This window comes from Pleuronectes platessa, chromosome 5 (genome assembly GCF_947347685.1).
Source record: "Pleuronectes platessa chromosome 5, fPlePla1.1, whole genome shotgun sequence".
NCBI lineage: Eukaryota > Metazoa > Chordata > Actinopteri > Pleuronectiformes > Pleuronectidae > Pleuronectes > Pleuronectes platessa.
The window spans coordinates 14,979,346-14,999,453 of record NC_070630.1 but is presented as its reverse complement, the minus strand read 5'-3'; positions in this window follow the sequence as shown (position 1 = coordinate 14,999,453).

Here is a 20,108-nt window from a genome sequence, read left to right as displayed (position 1 = left end):
GTCACTTGGACTGAAATCAAAGGGGAGAGGGAGATAAAGAATAAATAGAAATGACAATGCAGTAAAAGAGGGAAAGGAATATAAAGGGAGTGCAGGACGGACAAAGTCTGGTGAAGTCTTAAATGAGTCAGGATGAACAAATTTGAAGAAAAAGGGAGGATGGTTTTATTTTGAAATAATAAAGGAAAAAGAGATTGGCTGGTCTTCAATGGCTTTATCGATAACAAGAGACTGAATGTTTAAGATCATGATAATTAGTTTGGGAAAAAGGGTTAAATTATTTTTCTTAAATGTGTATGAGATATAAAAGTCTCCTAGGATTTTCATACTGCCGTATTTCCATGTCCTCTGAGTGTGTCAGTGATTTGTGATCGGATTATCTGTGAAACGGTCCGTTGTGCTTCCTTTTCTCTACATTGGGCCTTAAGAAAGACAGGAGATTAACGTGTATTTGCTTCCTGTTATTTGTCTTGCATACAAAATGCCAGGAGGAAGTACACACACACACACAGTAGAGAGAAAACAGAAACACGGCACAGAGACAAAAGGCCCATTTATGCTCAACATTAGATGTACGTATATGGAAAAGGGAAGTTGCGTTCTATCTGTACTCTGCGTTCATTATGTTTGTACCTGTGCGTGTTATAAGCTTAGGGATACAGATAAAATAGACAAAACAGAGTTGTGACCAATATCTCAAGTGAGATTAAAAAAGTTGCTTGGAAACTACAGGCATGATAGTGAGGTTACTTTCAGGAAGAAAATAGCTACGTTTTCCTCAGTAGTTAGTTAGATGGTTGGTTGATTGGTTGTTTGGGCGGTTTTGGGTCTGTCCGTCCAGCCCCATTGTCCCTTAAAGGGCGTAAGGCAGTGATAGTTGTGTTGGTCCTCCCCCCACGTCAGACCTGTCTCTTTCTTCAGAGGTTCATTATTACAACTTCTTCCACTGTCGCCTTGTTCGTTATTGTCAGACACTCGACTCTGCGCTGCCCTCTATTTGATGTATTGCTTAACAACCCAGACAGCATGAAGGATGCAAGGAAGAATATTGTCAGTGAAGGTGACATCATTTGAAAAGGACATATCTCGTTTTGTACACAAAGGCAGCATAAATTAACCTTTATTGAAGGTAGTATTTTCCTGGCCTGCTAGTATGTAAGCAGTTCACCAACTGGCCTTGTGATTAGTCCCAAACAAGCCTCTTGCCTCTCCCTATTCTGCAAAGTCACAGGGGTCAGTTTTGGTGTTCCAATTTCTGCTGGTGGGACCGGACCTTAATAGCAAAGTTCAGCCAGTTTGAAAAGAGCTGACAGCGGCAGAATAGGAGATTGGGCTAATAAATTAATTTGACATTTATATTGCTTCACAAGAACAACAGGAAATGACTTTCCCTTTGGAGCGTCATCATATTTACAGTGTCCAATCCTGGACTGTCTCCGTATGACTCTCTACGGACGGGACAAGTGTGTCAGTCCTAAACTAGTCAGGCGTTGGACTAGTGGCAGAAACTTGGACTATGGGCAGAAAAGGTCTCTGGTTCGTCTCTGGTTCGACTCCACGGAGAAACAACAAAAAGACGAACCTGGATTGATCTGTCCAAAAATCCAAGAGGATTCTCCCTGCCCTGTCTAGTGCCCCTGAGCAAGGTACCTTACTCCCCCAACATCTGCTCCCCGGGCGCCGTACATGGTCGCTCACTGCTCTGTGTGTCCTTCTGCAGATGGGTCAAAAGCAGAGGTTACATTTCCCTACCTACATGAGTGTGCATGTGTTTGGGACAAATAAATGCATCTTAATCTTAAAAAGCCCACTTCCTCTCCTCACTCCACAACTGCCATCGTCGTTGGTTCTGTAAACCTTCCTCTTTCCCCTCCGACAAAAACCCATCTGTCCTTTTATTACTATGATGGTACAGAGCAAGTCAATAGTTGGAGGCTTTTATGCTCTCTGTCCCTCAGTCCTCTTCATAAGTATTTATTAATGCAGCCGTGAATCTACTGCATCTGTCTGCCTGTCCTCTATTTTCCTGTAGTTACCATTAAAAGTGCTGCTCTGTCTGTGCTCTGTAACACAGTACCCCCCCTGCACACACACACAACCCATCTTCAGCCCCTTTCTTCTGGTAAGAAGCAAAGTGGTGCTCGCAACGCATACCATTACTTAACAATTACCCTTTCAGATGGAACTGCATGACTATTTATGGACTTCCTCATTTATTTCAGCCAGGCAGCAAAATGCTGATCGCCTCTAAAAATTTCCATTTGTGGTTCCACCGAAAGTGGATTTATTATAAGTGTTGAGCGGCAGTGTGACTCTGACTGTTTGTGCATCTTAGGGTGTGTGTCTGTGTGTCCATGTGCTCGTGTGTGCGAAGGACAATAAACCTCATAACATTTGTCTATAATTTAAAAAAATTCATTGCACACATTCACACATTCAAATCCACCCATCACAGACCTGCTGTCTCAGTGGACATGTAATGAAGGAACAACTAAAGGTGAGTAAGGTCAAATAACTAAACCAATGCACTACTACTACTACTACTGGAACAACAACAACAACAACTTGATTACTTTCATTAATATGTTGCTGTGGTCATTATCATGTACTATTATGCATACATTTAAAAAGAAAACAGATTTTTGCCATGTTTGAGGGAAAAAACTGTATGAAGGATCAATGAACAAATCTAAAATCTATCCATGAAACCCTTCAGAATATAATTCCATTTTTCGTTTTCTTACAAAAGCTCAAATGTTTGGTGTTTGTAAGAAAATGCCTCTGAAAATATGTTAAATCTATAAATTGTCACTATAAATTACTATTTATGTACAAGTATCTGTGGAGTATCACGTGCTACACCTCTGTACACAGCGCACAAACACAGGGAAACAGGTACAAGGACAAAGTGAGACAGGGAGAGAAGGAGGTTCCTGTGTCACATGATAATCAGCATCTGTTATGTTTTTCAAAAGAACCATATGTTTCCCTCGGGGGGGCTGTAGACGGCAACACAATCGAGGGTTCAAGGACATACTGGCTTTACAGGGAAATCCTACAGTTAGATTTCTCTGTTTGAGTAACACTCTCCTAAGTGTGACCCTGCACAGCAGCACTGCTATGTATGCCATTGCCACCCAGTGGCATTGGGTGAACGGGGATCCATTATTTCTGTGCACCTCCAGTGTGCAAAGTCTGTCACATGGCTATATTGTATATTTATACGACTGTTACATCTTCCCATGCAAATTAATGTCTTGTTGGTTGTTCTTTGGAATATATATGCAGTTTTACGATATTATAATATATAAGTAATCTTTTAAAACCTTTTAGACATATTTGTGATCTTACGTAACCAGGTTTTTCGATCAATACTATTAAGATCAACACAAAATGAGGTGTTTCATTACTCTTTAATGTCCCCCCCGCTTCCCCACAGCTTTAGTTCAACCAGGCATCTAATCCTGTTTTCCCCAGAATATCTCATTATCTGATTTAATTAGACTTTCATTTTGGGTAATGGAGTTGCCCGTCTTGTGCATTTCCGTCCAGGTATCTGTGCATTACAAGTCGGGATAACTTTCTTTCTATTTTATTCGGCTCCGGTCATTGCACTTAACAAACTGCGGTCATGCTGGAGTTTGAGTATGACTTTTTATTTTTTAACTGTGAATTTGGTCCATCTCAACAGGGAAGTGACACATGATCCTTGATCAAGCATTTTTCAGGAGAAAGTGAGATGCAAGTTACTAAGGGTGTTTTGTATCTTACTGTAACCTCATTAAAAAGATTAAAGGATTAACGTGAGAACACATAATAAATAAAAGTGCTCATGTAATCATACACTTTCCGAAATTTATTTTTTGATAGATAACTAATTAATTATAATTTTTTTTAGATATCTCCATATATATAAATGTGCTGCATTTCATCATAACCAAGGTGATGCAAATGACCAGTGCCACAACTGAAATGGTTCATCTAAGACTGTTTCCCTGTCTATTTTGCTTTAGGTTTTGGATGGTGAAATCAAGAAACCCACTTCAGAACAAACACACTTTTCCCACAACAGAGAACGCATATGATTATTAACACCAATGCTGTTGACTTTGTGTCACTAGTTTGACAAAATAAACAAAAGACAAATTAGTGGATCAAATGGGTTGATTTAATGGAGAACTATCAAAGACCAGAAAGACAATGGATGAACAGCAAAATGGAGAGAAATAAAATGCTGCTCTTTCATTGCAGATCTGGTTGTGGTGCTGAATGGACAGCTCCCACAGCCTTTCTTTTTCTTTTCATTCCGAGTGGCTCTGCAGTACAGGACCCATATGGAAGACTAAGAGAAAGGTACAGTATGTTCAGAGGGAAGGTCGTTTACGACAAGAAACAGTCAAAACAGGCAGCAGTTTCCAAAATAGGTTTGAACAAAGGCTTGAACAGGAATCAGAAAAGGTACGGTACACTAGAGGCTAACACGAGGAAAGTAGGAACAAAGTTTTTTCTTGGGGGTCTGAAGGCAGGGACCAAAGGACTCTCCTTGAACTGTTTAACGCAGCTCTATGAAATGTGGGATGGATCCTCATTGTCCTGGGGAGCTTGAGTCTCAGAGCAACAGGGCTAATAATTTCCGATATAGGGAAGGGACCCACAAAACAAGGGGACAATTTATGAGACTGTGCGTGTAGAGGAAGGTTTGTGTAGATTGAGGGTGATATCCTGAAGGCAGACTTACAGTGGCTTCCAGACCTGAGAAACAAACTGGGGACCACGACCCAACACAAAGTCACTGGGGAAAACATGGAGACAAAACGAATTTAACAGGATCATCTCCTCTGCCATTTCTTTGGCGGAGGGTAACTTATGCATGGGAATGAAGTGCACCATCTTAGAAACCAGTGTTCCCTTCAGAGGGGGGTAGACCTGTGACATGTCAGACCATGGACAGTGCGGCACTGGGAGCGGACGCAGGAGACCAAAGGGGCGTAGGCGTGAAGTCTTGTTGCGTGCACACACCGGACAGACAGCATATATTCTCCCACCTCTTTCTCCATAGAGGCCCACCAGAAACGCTGCTTGATGACAAACCCTGTCCTCTTACTTCTTAGGTGACAAGAGAAGTGAGAGGTTTGTGCCCAAGGGACGACCTAATAATGAAGGTCAGAAGGCACAAGCAAGAACAAAAAACATAAAGGATTTGCACAACTCCAGAAAATGTGTTATAATAAAAATCTACTGGGAGGAACAGGCGAGAGATTGAGAAGAGCAAACACAGGTTTTTTGATTATGGGCCTATGAGTATAGTCTCTTCCTTGAAAGCATCCACAGCAGCTACCTGGCCTTTTTATCTATGTTCCCTCTTTTCCTCTCCTGTTTTCTTCATCCTTTCCTCCCTTTACTGCAATTTTTATTCCCATGCAGGCGCCTTCTAATGTAATTTGCTCCATGATACGCATTATCGTGAGTAAAATTTTCAAAGTGAAATTGAGTCTGAATTGCCATAAAGTGCGTTAGTGGGGAAAAAAAGGCCTCAGGTAAAGGAGTCTGTGCCATGGCTCTCCACCCCCTCCACCGCTTCCTGATCCCATCTGTTCTTTGATTCTTCTTATTTCTCATCTTTCTTTCCACCCTATCTCTTTCTCTCTGTCTCGTAGCCACCTCTCAGAAGTGAGAACAGTTTCTGTGCATGTGTATGTGAACGCTTGTGTGCAAGTGTCATTGTCCTCATGGAGGCGATTGCTTATGACTGCAGTGACACAAGGCTGTGCTTGATAGAGCTTGCTGATTGAAATGCTCCAATCCTCCAAAGGGGCCTCTGCCATCCCCTCCACACTTGCCAATGCTTATTGCGACGCCGTGAGCCTCACAACTTTGACTGTGCGGCATGTGTGCGTCCTATAGCACGTCCATGACTGAGCTGTGTGTTGAGTATGTGTGTGTGTGTGGGGGGGGCACTTCTCCTCACAGTTGTAAATGTGAGGTAGGTCAGATCACACATGTGAGGAATGGGCTGCTACTAAGGTCAGTCTGACCGTGGCGTTTCATTAATCGTGCTTCCGACTGCCTGTGTACAAATCTACCATAATATTTTGCATAGGTCATGATGACAATGTCTTGGTGAGAGACATTGGGGGGTTGTGTTTCTGCCAAAGATCTAGGGTGTGTGTGTGGATGCATATGCATTGGAATATACATGTTGTGTCCTGAAGACTGCTTTAACACACACTTGTCTTCTGCTTCCCTCTTGGCCTCTGTTCTAAAACTCTCTATACTTTCTCTTTTTCCCATCCCTTCATCTATAACTTCCTTGTCCTCATTGTTATTTCTGGGACTGTAAATAGCAGACAGAGATCAGACATACTGGCGTTCTTTTCCCTCGTGGTATCAGGACCATTGTACTTCAACAGCTTTGAAACCATTTGTATGATCACCCTTCTTTAACACTAGCGCAGCCCAGTAAACTGTTTGACCCTTCACAACAAATTTTTTAAACTCAGAATCGGAGACTGCAGAGTAGTGATCAAGTGATGAAGCGGCGATAAATAGGTCTTGCCAATGTGCTCAACCAATGAGGAGTCTGTCTGAGTTGTCAGTTATGACATCAACATTATAGCATCAAATAACTAATCAAAGACAAGCCTGCCAGAAAAATGTGTACCTGGACATCCCTCCTATGGGACGTCGGTGTGATAAGTAATACCTCAAATTCAAGTAACCATGGCAGGATTTATGACATACTGCATCCTGCCACCAGGAGGCAATTGAGATCCTTTGGCTTCTCTTTTGGTGAGCATTCTGGTCGTAGGTGTTTATATAAAGTCCACGGTCTTGACAGGTCGTCTGCATTGAGAGCGGCAAAGACTAGCTTCCGAAGTGGTACCTAGTCACATCATGAGCTTAAAAACAAGATGTGCTAAATGTTGGAGCACCTTGGCGACAAGTCCGAAATGGTAGGGGAACAGCACCCATTCAGACCGTAGAGGAAATAGAGGTTCCTCAAAAGGGAAGTGGAGAAATGGGGGCTAGAATTCCAGAGTTGGAGGGAAGGTTGATTGAACTCCAGCCCTTCTCAAGCTGCAGAAATGTAAGTGTCTTTTCCTTTGTTTTTGTCAGCTATAGCCATGATTGGCTCTTATTGTAGAGCTGTACAAAAAGGGTAATCTTGTAATCAGTACGTCTTGTTTGAGATAATTTGTGAAATTTCTGCACCCAGCATCTACATTACAACAATAATAGATACAACTTCTTCTTCTCAAAGTCACAAACGCAAAGTCTTATGAGGCTAAATGCAGTGCCTGGAGTGGTATCTGATGACAGGCCCTGAATAGCGCTTGGATATTTTCCCATGTTTTCAGACTGTCAGTCAAACACAGACTGAGGACGTTATCTGGGGGGGTGTGTCAACAACAGTACCCTGTCCATGTCTTCCTTGAAGGCCTGGAACAGGAGGCTCCTTCTCTTTTCAACAAAAAGCCATATTCCTCTGATGCAGAGTCCTTCCGAAGGCTTGTGAAAACGGCCTTCATCAAATACTCTGGATACAGATATGTGTTGCTAGGAAGACAACGTAAAGCATCACCCTGTGTCTTGGAACCATAAATGACATGTGTGTAAGCATTTCTCAGGTCTAACATTACAAATCTGCCCAGTTGCATCAGTTTCAAGCTTCTAGCAAAGGCTGTTGTTCTTGTGCCTTTATTACTTCCTGAATCTTCACAGAACTGCGAATTACAATATGACAATATTTGAAATGCCTCCAGACTCCAGAAAATGTTCTGATCTCTGTCTATGTTTACAGAACAATTCAATCATCATATCAATGTTGAGTATATGTAGGGCAACCACTTCAGTAGTAAAGGCATCACTATAACAGTAACTGTCAGTCAGTCATAGTTAAGCAATATTCATTAATATAATTATCATATTCGAATACTCATAAGAGCAACGTTCAGGTAATATATGCTTGCATTTCCTGTAGAAGGACAAATTAGCCATCCTTTATGTTTCTGTTAACCAGGTTATGGTATGGATAAACGATAATCAGCATAATGGCCTCCTAGTAGCTAACGTCACGTATCATCAATCAGGTTATTATTGCAGTGGGTCTCGACCTTTTCCTCCCCATGAAGGGAGGCGTCTCTAATCCCTTCAGTCTATAGTGACACGGCAGCAGCCCAGAGTCATTCGGTCCATATGGCTCTGCTGTATCCAAGGTATACATCTAGCAAGAGTCCCTGAGCAACAACAGTTTGGTTGAATTATGGCCTGTGAGATTTGAATAGTCTAGTCTGCTCTTTGAATAATAAATTCAAGTGAATCGGTCGCTGGAGCCACGATTCCTCCCTCAGCGTCTTGTAACTGCATGATCCAGATCACCATTTCTGATTAGTCCCTCGTGAGTTCCACTTTTCATTTCATTTGTACAGTGTGTGTCAGCCCACATGGGCTTTGTCTCATGTATGTGTAAGTAGATGTTGCAGCTTCAGTGATCTCATTCACCACCTCAGTAAGAAATGATGACTCTTAATGATTCTGTTGCACTTCTTGTTCCTGTAACCACCATGGCTTCGATGTTTGTATTTGTTTTCTGAAATACCTGAAAAGCTATTGGATGGAATGCAACAACATTTGTTGCACAAAAATCGAGTGTCATTACCAGCTCATAACTTCAATTTGCCCACATTTTTTAACTTTGTAATGCTACTGATCTAATGGCAGTACCCTAAGCTATGCTTTGTGTATAGTGATAATTCGCATGCAAGCACTCTTACATGCTAATCCAATATAAAAGCATGGTATACAGTTCATCATTAATTGGTCTTATCATTGTCCAAATGCTAGCATTCTGAAATCAGCATTTAGCTTAAAGGAACATCATGCTCAGCTGTGGACTCTTGTAGCCTGATTATTCTAATAAGGCAGACAATGCTTTTTTTTTGGCATCAAGCCCTTGTGGACAACCTACCGACATGCACATTTCAAGGACGTCTGAATGTTGTCCCTGCCGTTCACTGAGAACTGATGGCCGTGCACAGTGACGAGCATATTTAAACCTGTTTAATCTAAACAGCTCAGAGGCTACTACAAATGGCCAAGTTGACAATGCTGCTTATTGCTGCTTCCACCTGATGCTGTTTGGTTGCAACCAATGCATCAGTCTAACATTTCTCAGTTGTTTGCTGTGAGATGGACTTTGTATGTTCACATTACTTTGAAATAAACTGTTGATACTAAACCAGTCTATCACATTCATTAATAAGACTTTGGCGGCCTGAATATGTATTTTGAACCACTGCTTTACTGTGGAGCTGCATCAGTGTCCAGTCATGACTGTGATGTGTTGCCTGAGTGATTGACTGGCTCCCCCCCCCCCCCCCCTTTACATTAGCTTCTAGTGCAGCATTCAATACCCTTAACCTCTCAGAATTCTGAGAACACACCAGAATCCAAAGTGCCAGTTACCAAAAATTACATACACTTGCTTTCCTGTAATGTATTCATAGAGAATGTAACATTCATATAGTTAGTAAATAGGTTTCGTTGAGGGGTTGTGCTTTAAATGTACGTGTGTAGTCTATCACTATGGACAGGGATGTGGAATCTCATGAACGATAGAAGTGGAGATGGACAACTCAATTTCACCTATGGCCACATGCAATTATATGACCCTATCACAAATGAAAAATAAGTATATATTAATTCAATATTTTCACAAAATATATATATATATAGATGTATTTTATTAATTTTGTATCATTCTTCTCATAAATACCTTATTTCTGGATTGATGACCGAGATCAAAGGTGAAGATCCCTGTTACCTCAAACATTCTGGACATAACTTTTTTTGCTGTATGTTGCACCGTGTGACACCTTTTATGAAAATCCCTGGGAGTCAGAAGAAATAGATTGAGAGTGGACATTCAACCAGGCAAACAACCAGAAGGCAGTAATTCTAGTCCGTTTATGTAATCTCTCAACCTCTATATCTCTAATTCACCCTGTCACCCAGTGTCTTTGACTGATTACATGTGGCTTCAGTTCCACATCAGTGTTGAAACCAGATGTGAAGTTGAATAAAAGTTTAGCCCTTGATGTAACTAGCAGATTGAAAATAAATGAACTGTTATTGTTCTGTTCTTTTTCTGATGAAGCCTAATGTGCCCCGCCGAGAACAATGTGTGTGCACCTGGGATTGTAAATATAAGCAAATGGCCGTACATATTTAGGGACTGTGCGACTATGTACTATACATGTTACTACGTGTGTGCAGTTTCTATTGAGGTGGCCCATGTGTTAGTGCCTTTGACAGTTTGTGGTTAATGTTTGCTTCTTTCACTTCTTTGTCTTTACCTGTCTGCTCCCTCCAATCATGCATTGCACACACACACACACTCTCTGTTATTGTATGTTTTCTGTCAAAGTTACTCCCGCCTGTCCCCTACACACTGTTTCAGTCCAAGTGTATAATCAGAATCAGAATGGGTTTTGCCTGTGTCCTCCAGCTGAGATAGAAACTCTCCACTAAACCTTGAAATAACTTAAGTTAGTTCACATCAGAGCTCTATGACATGACAGTTTTAAACCAAGTGTAGTTCTGTGAAGTAAATCCTCTGCAGATAAAATGTTTTGAAACCATCTATTTCCTCGAAAGTGATGATCAGCAGTCCACTCTGAACCATTTATAGACGTAAACATAAACTGGCTGGTTCAATCTCACACGGAAACACATTAAACACTTGTTGTTATATCTGTAAGTTTGTTTTAAAACACTGCGTGTATGTATTTGAATCATTAACCCCTTTGTCAGCGCGCTCACATCACAACACATCCACGCAAAGTGACATCACTCACACATCATTCTACTGCGTCTTACCCCCGCAGCTATTCCAAGTCTCACCCACAACATTTATTTATGTGCCTCAACCCTTACCTTCTGAGTTGTTAAAAGATATCTAAGTGTTTCAAACAGTAACACCGATTTAAAAGGTAATATTCTTAGAAGATTGTGAGAGCACACAGCCCCCATTGTGGATGCAGAATCAGATGCTATTTTAAGACGATGAACTGCTTCCTTGGAGAATGTATAAAATTTGATAAACAATAAATGGGCAGCATTCAAAAGAAGACATTTTTAATGTGAGCTGATTCATCACAATATTATTTAATTGGTGGTAGAATAGGAATCTGACTTCCGTGACATATTACATTTTAAATATGACATTTAATTGCACATTTATGTTTTATTTTATTTACTATCAAACTGTATGAAACACATTTCGTTGCATGTTTATTGTAGCTGCATCCTGACTGAATGTTGTATAAGCTCGTATGTACTACTTACTGTACCTTTTTGAATTAATACCCAAGATCTGGACAGGAAGTGATTTACATCCCACCAGTTCTGCTGTGTTAACTTTTGAATCATACCATAAGTAATTGATATCCATCACCCATTTCAAATAAATGCCTGGCATTTGCTCGTATTTGTGTAACAGACTCAAACAATTGAATAACGGTTTCAAAATCAATTAAAAGGTTGCATTGCCTGGGAATCTTTTCTTTAGAAAACTTTTTTTGCAACTTTATGTTTATTGAACAAATGTAAGATTCCGGTTTTACAACATTTTTAAGAGATTGCATCCCTGCTTCTTTGCTCCCAATTTACAAACCACAAAACTCCACTTTCATACACGCACAAGTTCACACTCAACAGCCAAATCTTTCTCAAATACATATTCACCTTTATTCTCATCCATTTCCCCCTGTCCATTAATTATCTAAATTCTGTTGACAGGGCATTATCATGCTGGGACAGTGTTTTTTTTTATAACCCTTAGTTTTATTAGTTTCTATAAATAACAAATGATCTAGACTTTTTTGTTGATGTAGGCTACTCTGCACACACTGTGCAAGTTGTCCTCACAGAATAAAAACCTTTACGTCACAGTTAGTGTAGCCCATATTCACTTCCCACTCAAACACATCTTAGAAAGTCTGAGGCAATCAAGCTACGACTTGTGAATGCGTCCTGCATGATAAAAAAAAACGTTCAGTTTGACACAAATCTTTATTTTCTAGGGTTTGATAATCTTCCTCCCTGCTTGAGGCAGAATATTGAATTCTTTCCAATATTTGCGATCACGGAGAGGAAAAACAATGCAGAATAGACAGGCAGGAGTGACGGGATCTGTGATGTCATGCCAATGCATCGCCTCAAGGTACCAAAATGACTAGGAGGCTGACTGCATTCAGCGGTTTATTATAACAACAGCGTGAACGTAATTTCTTTCTTATTGCTACGGGTCATTTGAAGTACCAACTCCGATGCAGACAACAAAGCCTATCAACGTGTTTCATGCTCAAGGCAGAGAAGGGGCAACAGCTGAGATGATTTGGGGGAAAGTTTGAACCTTAATCTTTATCAGACTAATCCCAACAAATTATGACCTCTAAAATAATCTGTCATTTAACTACACCACCGTACCAAAGGCACGGCTTTTTATTTTCTTTTTTGGAGTCAAAACTCATGTGGTTAAATAGGTCAGATTTTTTCCAAAATCATTTTCTATTAGCAACATCTGTTCTCCCAAGTTTGGATTGGGCACCAGGGTGTACACAGCTTCAGGGCAGAGCTTGCTGATTCTTACTGTTACCAACCTCTTTAGCCAGAGGGCTAGAGGTGCCTGATAGTGTGTGAACAAAGTATGCCAGTCTTTTATCAGGTGTCCCAGAAGATGGTTGGTACAAAACTAGGAAAGAAGAAATTCTGTAATCTGGATGATTTTTAACTTTTGGGTTACTAAGTGACCTACAGATAAAGCTTTGGATAAAGGATGTTTCAAGCCAGCTGACCCAGGTGCAGCAGAGAGTTAGTGAGAAAGACGCATAGAAGAGTGTCGTATAGTTTCTAGATCTCAAAAAAGGGCTTTGCACATCTATCCTTGTTAGGACACAGCATGGCTTTTTATTCAATGTACAGCCTCTCTAAAGCTGTATCCCTTAACTTAACCATGGCCAATTCATACCTGACCGTAACCTCACCAGAATTACCATCTTATCCTTTACCTTAAAGTGACAAAAGGCCATATTTGCTCTACACTCATGCTCCTCCTACAGATGGGATGTGAAACTCACTGTCTTAAATCAGAGTTGTGGTCTTCGCCACGCCCTAACACCCAGCTTTACTTATGTGAAATATGTTGACAAGCTGCAGGAGAAGAAACCAAATCACAGCAGCCAAAGAACTGACACCGTATTGTTTTGGCTAACTTGCCAGTTAAACCTCGAAATGGGTTTACCTGGCTTCACCTCCACAGTTCAACGCCAAACAAACTCAACAGTAGAGGACATAGCAAGCAAAGGTTATGACTTACTTCTTCAATAGTAACAACACTGCCAACACAAAGGTCGGCATCTGTCCTGCTGTCTATGGCCTCTTTAAGCTCTCGCCAACGAGTGAAATATAGTCCGATATTCACTCTTATTCGGTTTCTTACCACCAACAGGGGCTCTGTCATGGTGTCCACACTGCAAATGGCGACGTATGCCGTAAAGCAGATCTCAAAGTTCCAGCACAGTAAACAGGAGTTGCAAAGTGAAGTTTCAAGCGCCAAGGGAAACCTTTGCAGTGACACACGTGCTTTTCTTTAACTACAAGTTTGTGAACCTTCAAAATGATTTTGAAGCTGTTATTTTAGAGTTTAAAAATTACCTAGTTGCTTTAACCAGGACTTCAGAAATTACGTTTTAGGACCAGGCTTTGGTCCCCATGAGGTCTACTGGTCCTACAAGGTCATTTTTTATACTTTAAAAGGTCCTCAAGAGGTAAGGAAAATGGGTATACACACCCATCTACACACACACACACACACACGTCTTTTCACCTCTTCCTTCCTGAGAGGTTTGCTTCTTAAATTTACACACTTCATATTCAGTCACACTCAAATCAGCTCGCACAGATACACAGAGAGCATGCTCCCTCAGACACTCACACACAATTCAGTCGCTATGGCTCTGTGTGTTTTATTATTCCTCCCTTTTTTACCACTTTTCGCCAGCACTCTTTGGGAACCTTTGCTCAGGGAAACTAAATCTGTAATCAGCTTAGTCGTGTTGATGCATCAGACATTTTTAATCAACGGTATTGAAAAGAGAGCAGCTCAACGCTAAGGCGCTTGGCAAAGGCAATGCACCGAGAGGAGAGGAGAGGCTGGAGTGATGAAGAGGAGTGCACGTTTGTTTGTTTTTCGAAATCCATATATCACATTATTTATTGAGAGGATCAAATGAAAAACATCTTTAGGGGGTTTGAGCACTGCATGGCTGCTCTGATTAAAGTCGATTCTTTCTTGGAACGAGCAGTGAACAAAAGAGCAAGACACATTAGAGGGTGACACTGTAATCAACCGAGTTTACCTTGAATTAGAGCTGCTAATAAGTGAATCCCTGTAGAGACGTAAACACAAAACAGCGCTGAGACCTGGTGATAAACAACTCTTTAACCCTTCAACTCAATTCCCAGGCGAGCTGAATGAAAGTTTCCATATTTTTGATGGAAGAAGTGAGCATGTGTTTGATTTAGAAGATGCTATGGTTGCATTTTGATCTCCTTTTGTTAGATTTAGAGATGCTCTCCCTCACTTGGCACTTGAAAAAGGAAAGCGCCGCTTTGAAGCGAGGGGAGTCAGCGTCGAGTCAAGCGTGCAGCTCTTTGCATCGTGAATGCAGAAAGAGGTTAGAACCACGGCAGCAAAAACTGTCGCTACAGCTTCAAACAGCATCTCAGGGAAGCAATAGTACTCCGACAGCAACATTATTCAGCGCTATAGCTACAACTAACACTTTTGGTTGTATTATTTAAACTGTTCTTTAAGTATCATCTTTTTCTCCTAGACACAGTTAATAAGCCTTTACTAAAATAGTTGAACTGGCATTTGCTCTAACATTCAGCATGATAAATCTGTTTAAGTTTTAACCTGATTTACAGAAAATCTGTAAAAAAAAATGCAAATTTAAGCAGATTTCAACCCCTGGTAATATGCAAATATTAGGATGTCGGCACAATGAGATAAACAACTGTTGAGACTTGTGGTAATAAATCACTGGAGAAGAAAAGGAGTTCAATTTTATGAGAGTTGAAACTAATTTGGCCAAAGTGATTGAAATATGACATTTATATTAATTTCATGATTTATAAGTTGAAATTTCTTTATATATAGTGTGTTCATTATATAGATGCTCTTTCTCTTCTCTCATGGAGCAAAATCCAAAGCAGATGTTTAAATTACATGATTCATGTCTCCTCACTAAGTCTGTTTCCTTAGCTCTCTGTCACTTCTTTTGACCCCACTGTGATCCAGAGAAAACTTCTACTGACACAGAAATCTGTCCAGAATAATTCTATCTTTCTACTTCAAACTAATAGATTAAACCAGTGATGGAAGGGTTTTTTCACCAAAGCGTGGGGACTTGTCAAGACCCAGCAAGGATTCTGCAGAACTCTTTTTTTATGTCTCATCAAATAAGCCACCTCATAGACCTGCTGGCCAAGGAGAATGCCAATCTTAGAACAGAGTACCACTGGAGGATCCAGCTGAGCAAAGACTTGGAGGAGCACAAACAAGAGCTGTTTCGACAGAAAAAGCTGAAGCAAATGTTCTTTAACAGAGGAAGGAAAACAAAGCAAGAGCTGGAGCAGTTACAAAAGTACAGCAATGCAGAAGCACTCAGCGCCACAAAGATCGCCTCTCAGGTAAACAACACCATCAAGAGGAAGAAGATAAAAGATCTTCAGAAAGATTACGAGGAGCTGAAGGTGACATACATCATCAACCAGGAGAAGTCCAACACCGAGTTCCAGGAGGAGAAGATTAAAAAGAACGTTCTCCAAGAAGAGCTGGATAAGCTCAAAACTTCTCATCACGAGGTCTGTCAAAGTCATATAACCAACCAGGAGAAGTTGAAAACCGAGCTTACGCAGGAGAAGAAGAAGAAGAAGAACGATTTCCAAGAAGAGCTGGAGAAGCTTGAAGCTTCTTTTCAGGATGTCTGCCAAAGTCATACAATCAACCAGGAGGAGTTCAACAGCGAGCTCCAGGAGGAGAAGAGGACGAAGAACTCTCTCCAAGAAGAGCTTGAGAATCTCGAAGCTTCTTGTAACGAGGTCTGCCAAAGTCCTGCAACCAATCAGGAGAAGTTCAACACCGAGCTCCAGGAGGAGAAGAGGATGAAGAACTCTCTCCAAGAAGAGCTGGAGGATCTCGAAGCTTCTTGTAACGAGGTCTGCCAAAGTCATGCAACCAATCAGGAGAAGTTCAACACCGAGCTCCAGGAGGAAAAGAATAAAAACACTCTTCAACAAGAAGTGGAGAAGCTCAGGGCTTCTGATTATGAGGTCTGCCAATGTCACGCAACCAAACATGAGAAGTTCAACACCAAGCTCCAGGAGGAGATGAAGAAGAAGAACGTTCTCCAAGAAGACCTGGATAAGCTCAAAACTTCTCATCACAAGGTCTGCCAAAGTTATATAACCAACCAGGAAGAGTTCAACCGCGATCTCCAAGAGGAGAAGAGGAAGAAGAACGTTCTCCAAGAAGAACTGAGAAATATCAAAGCCTCTCATCACGAGGCCTGCCAAAGTGTTGCAACCAACCAGGAGAAGTTCAACACCGAGCTCCAGGAGGAGAAGAGGAAGAAGAACGATTTCCAAGAAGAGCTGGAGAAGCTCAAAGCTTCTTATCAGGAGGTCTGCCAAAGTCATGCAACAAACTGGAGAAGTTTATCAGCGAGCTCCGGGAGGAGAAGAAGAAGAAGAATGTTCTCCTAAAATATTTGGAGAAGTTCAGGGTTACTTCTGATGAGGTCTTCCAAAGATATAAACCTTATGATTCCAGAACTGAGCTCAATGAGGAAGAGGTTGTCTCCAATGTTCTCCCTGATCCCAAACCCAAGGAGACGGGGCTGCCTGAGAAGACGGAGAAACCAAAGAATGCTTCATTGTGTAAGAGAGTCTGCCACCTTTGGGGTTGTGCAGGAAGCAGAAGAGGTCAGCGGCACCAACATCCCCCAGCAACTGAGCTGACTTTACCTTCTTCACCTGCTGTGAGGACTGTCAAGGTTAATGGAGGGATTTACAATTTGATTTCCAAACATCATAAAAAATAATAATGTCCTCACAATGATAGTATTGCACCAAATAAAACAATTAAAAAAAATGTCTTGCATATGTTGATGTATTTAAGATAAGATACCTAAGCACCTTAAGTACACTAAGTGTCTTAATTTATCCGCCGTAGAGGAAATTCACAATATCAGATACATCCTCCTGCAGAGCCTGAGAACGGTTCCAGATGTACACATGCAAGAGTCATGGAACCACAGTTTAGGCCAGTGCATGCACTTGGTTCTCGTGGTTTTCCAGGTAGGCATATGTCAGACTCTTTATTTATATATCACATTTTATTTTTTTCTATAAAAGGTTTTTTTTCAATATAAACATTTATTAATTTTACACAGCTCTATCCCTACATAAAATACATTAATCAGCTGTATGCCTGCAGACATGCAAATATACAGACACTGAAATCTATATCTATATCTATGTAGATATCCAAGAGACTTATTTATTTGTCATGAAAAGACACATGTCCCAATCGATTTTTGTAGATGTAGGCCAATCGTAGTGCCGGGGCTGCCCTTTGAGGATTGCTAGTTAGTTATTTCACCAAGCCCATTCCTTAAAACCATCTGAATGTCTGCGGGGGGGCTGTAGCCGTAGTATGAGGGAGATAGACCCATGAACACGGAAGTTGCAGAGATTTTGTGGTTATGGCGAGTTGATGAACTTTGACACCATTGGAGTATAAAATGAGCACGTTAGAATACCCTTGTTCCTACTATATCTCAAACACTGGGCATTAACATTTAAAAAATAGGACAGCATCTAACTTCGATCTATGTATCGATCGTCCATGAATTTATCAAAGCTTAAGACCTAAACTCAGTGACCAGACACGAGAGGCTGCAGTGTTTATCACAGAATATGAACCAATGGAACACTGCAGTGAATTTACTCCAGATTTTATCTAGAATCTGAAACCCCTTCAACACTGCTACCAAAATGAGGAAGTACGTTGCTGCTGTAACCAGCTGAAATAACCAGAGAACGTGCTCGGATCATTTTCTCCTCTAAACTGATGATTGGTTATCGGGGTGAAAAGTTGACTTTAAACCTCCAGCACGCTTCTACTCCATCACTGTATCCACCTCTTCATCCTGCACAAGACGATTAGTTCCTCCCTCACCTTCACTCGTCATTCAGGGACAATAGACAAGGTCACTTCTTCCCTTTATCAGTTTATTTATCACAGCGTGCCCCTCAGCGACACACACCGTCATCTATTCTCATTATGCCAAATATGCAGAGAGGAGCAGAGAAAGTCGACTTCCCTCCGGCGTGGGGAGAAAAACTAATTTCCACCAATAGAAATTACGTTAAGCAAAAACCAATTTAAGATGTGTGATAGAACGCATGACTCCTTTTCCAGATTCACATCACAGGATCGCTTTTTGTTTTGCTCCGCTCGCTTCTGCTTAAAATCCCTGCGTGGTGAATTAAAAACCAGAGAATGTTCTGTACGGCACATTAGCACACAGTTCACATGTGATGAACTTTGATTTACTCAGTAATTAGCACGGCAGACTGCAAGACTCCAGCGTGGTGGCGTCCCATAATCACCACGGAGTCACATCATCTGACGTCATCTGGTCCTCCGATGTCTGTCCTGCAGTGCCTTGCACCCACAGCGTCTCCACACAGGAAAATACATATGTAGATTAAGTATTACAGGGCTGTAGCTAACTCCAGGTCCACTAAGAGCTCTAACACACTAACAGTCACAACTCTCTTAACATACGTTCCATCATAAATAATATCTCTAAAGCCACTTTCCGAGATGTTTCCGGAGGAGCTGAATTTGAGAACATAGCTGTCAGAGTCACTTGCTGCAGACAATTTACAGAACTTAAATGCCTGCGAGCAATTGGGCGAGTTTATTTTGTTTCTTAAAATGCAACGGATGCGAAACTGAAAGAAGGCAAATATTTCCTGATGAAAAGAGAGATGCAATACACGTACAAGATTCAGACGAAGACGTCAACTTGGAAACAAAATGAGATAAATGATAAGGGCCAACACCAATGTTCATTTGTAAACACATTTGCTTGAACAGGATATCCTGCCTCCTGCATGATCTAGCAAAAAATGTGTTTTATCGTATTGTTTGCAGGGAACACTTTGATCCCTGACAAGAACTGGAATTGTTGATCAAACTGAATCGATTCCAAGGACAGAGGATGTTGCACCTTGTTGATCTATGAGACAAATTGTGATGGGTGAATATGGGCTATACAAATAGAATTTGATTTATCAATTGATTGATTGAACTAGCAGGAGGTAACATTCTGTCATGTGTCCCGTCGCATTCACACTCCACAAAGGAGGTGGCCCACACCATGGTTGTGTTGGTCCACTTTCAAATTTGAAGGTGGACGCTGTAAATTGTGCGAATCAGCAAATCATGGCGTACACACAAAAATTGGAAAATTAAGAAAAATACCTATTGAGTGTTATTTCCTCACATATAACACATATTTTCTACTAGTTCCCCAAAAAGTCTTTGCTTTGCCATTTTAAACTGTATCTTACAAAAACATAAACTGAAATGTAACTTAACTGTAAATATATCTGCACATCCATCTCGACCTAATTGTCCCATACTGCTGCTGAAGTACTGTATACTCCCCCAAGCAGCACACCACAGCAATACAGTAGTTTTCTCAACATTTAATTTGTGAGTATTTATCAATCAGAGTGAATGAGTTCCAGAAGTAGGAATCGTTGTCACCGGAGGAACTGTGGCGAAAGAAAAGTGGAAGTCTGCTCCCCGACAAGGTGGTGTTTATTTTTTGCTTTTCCACAGCTAAAAATGATCCCCGTGCCCCGTGATAAACCACAACTGAGCGTTAATGTGATTTCAAAGAACATTTCCAGGACCTTTTTCAATTTCCATGGAATGATGCTATTATATTTCTCCGCTTCCACTC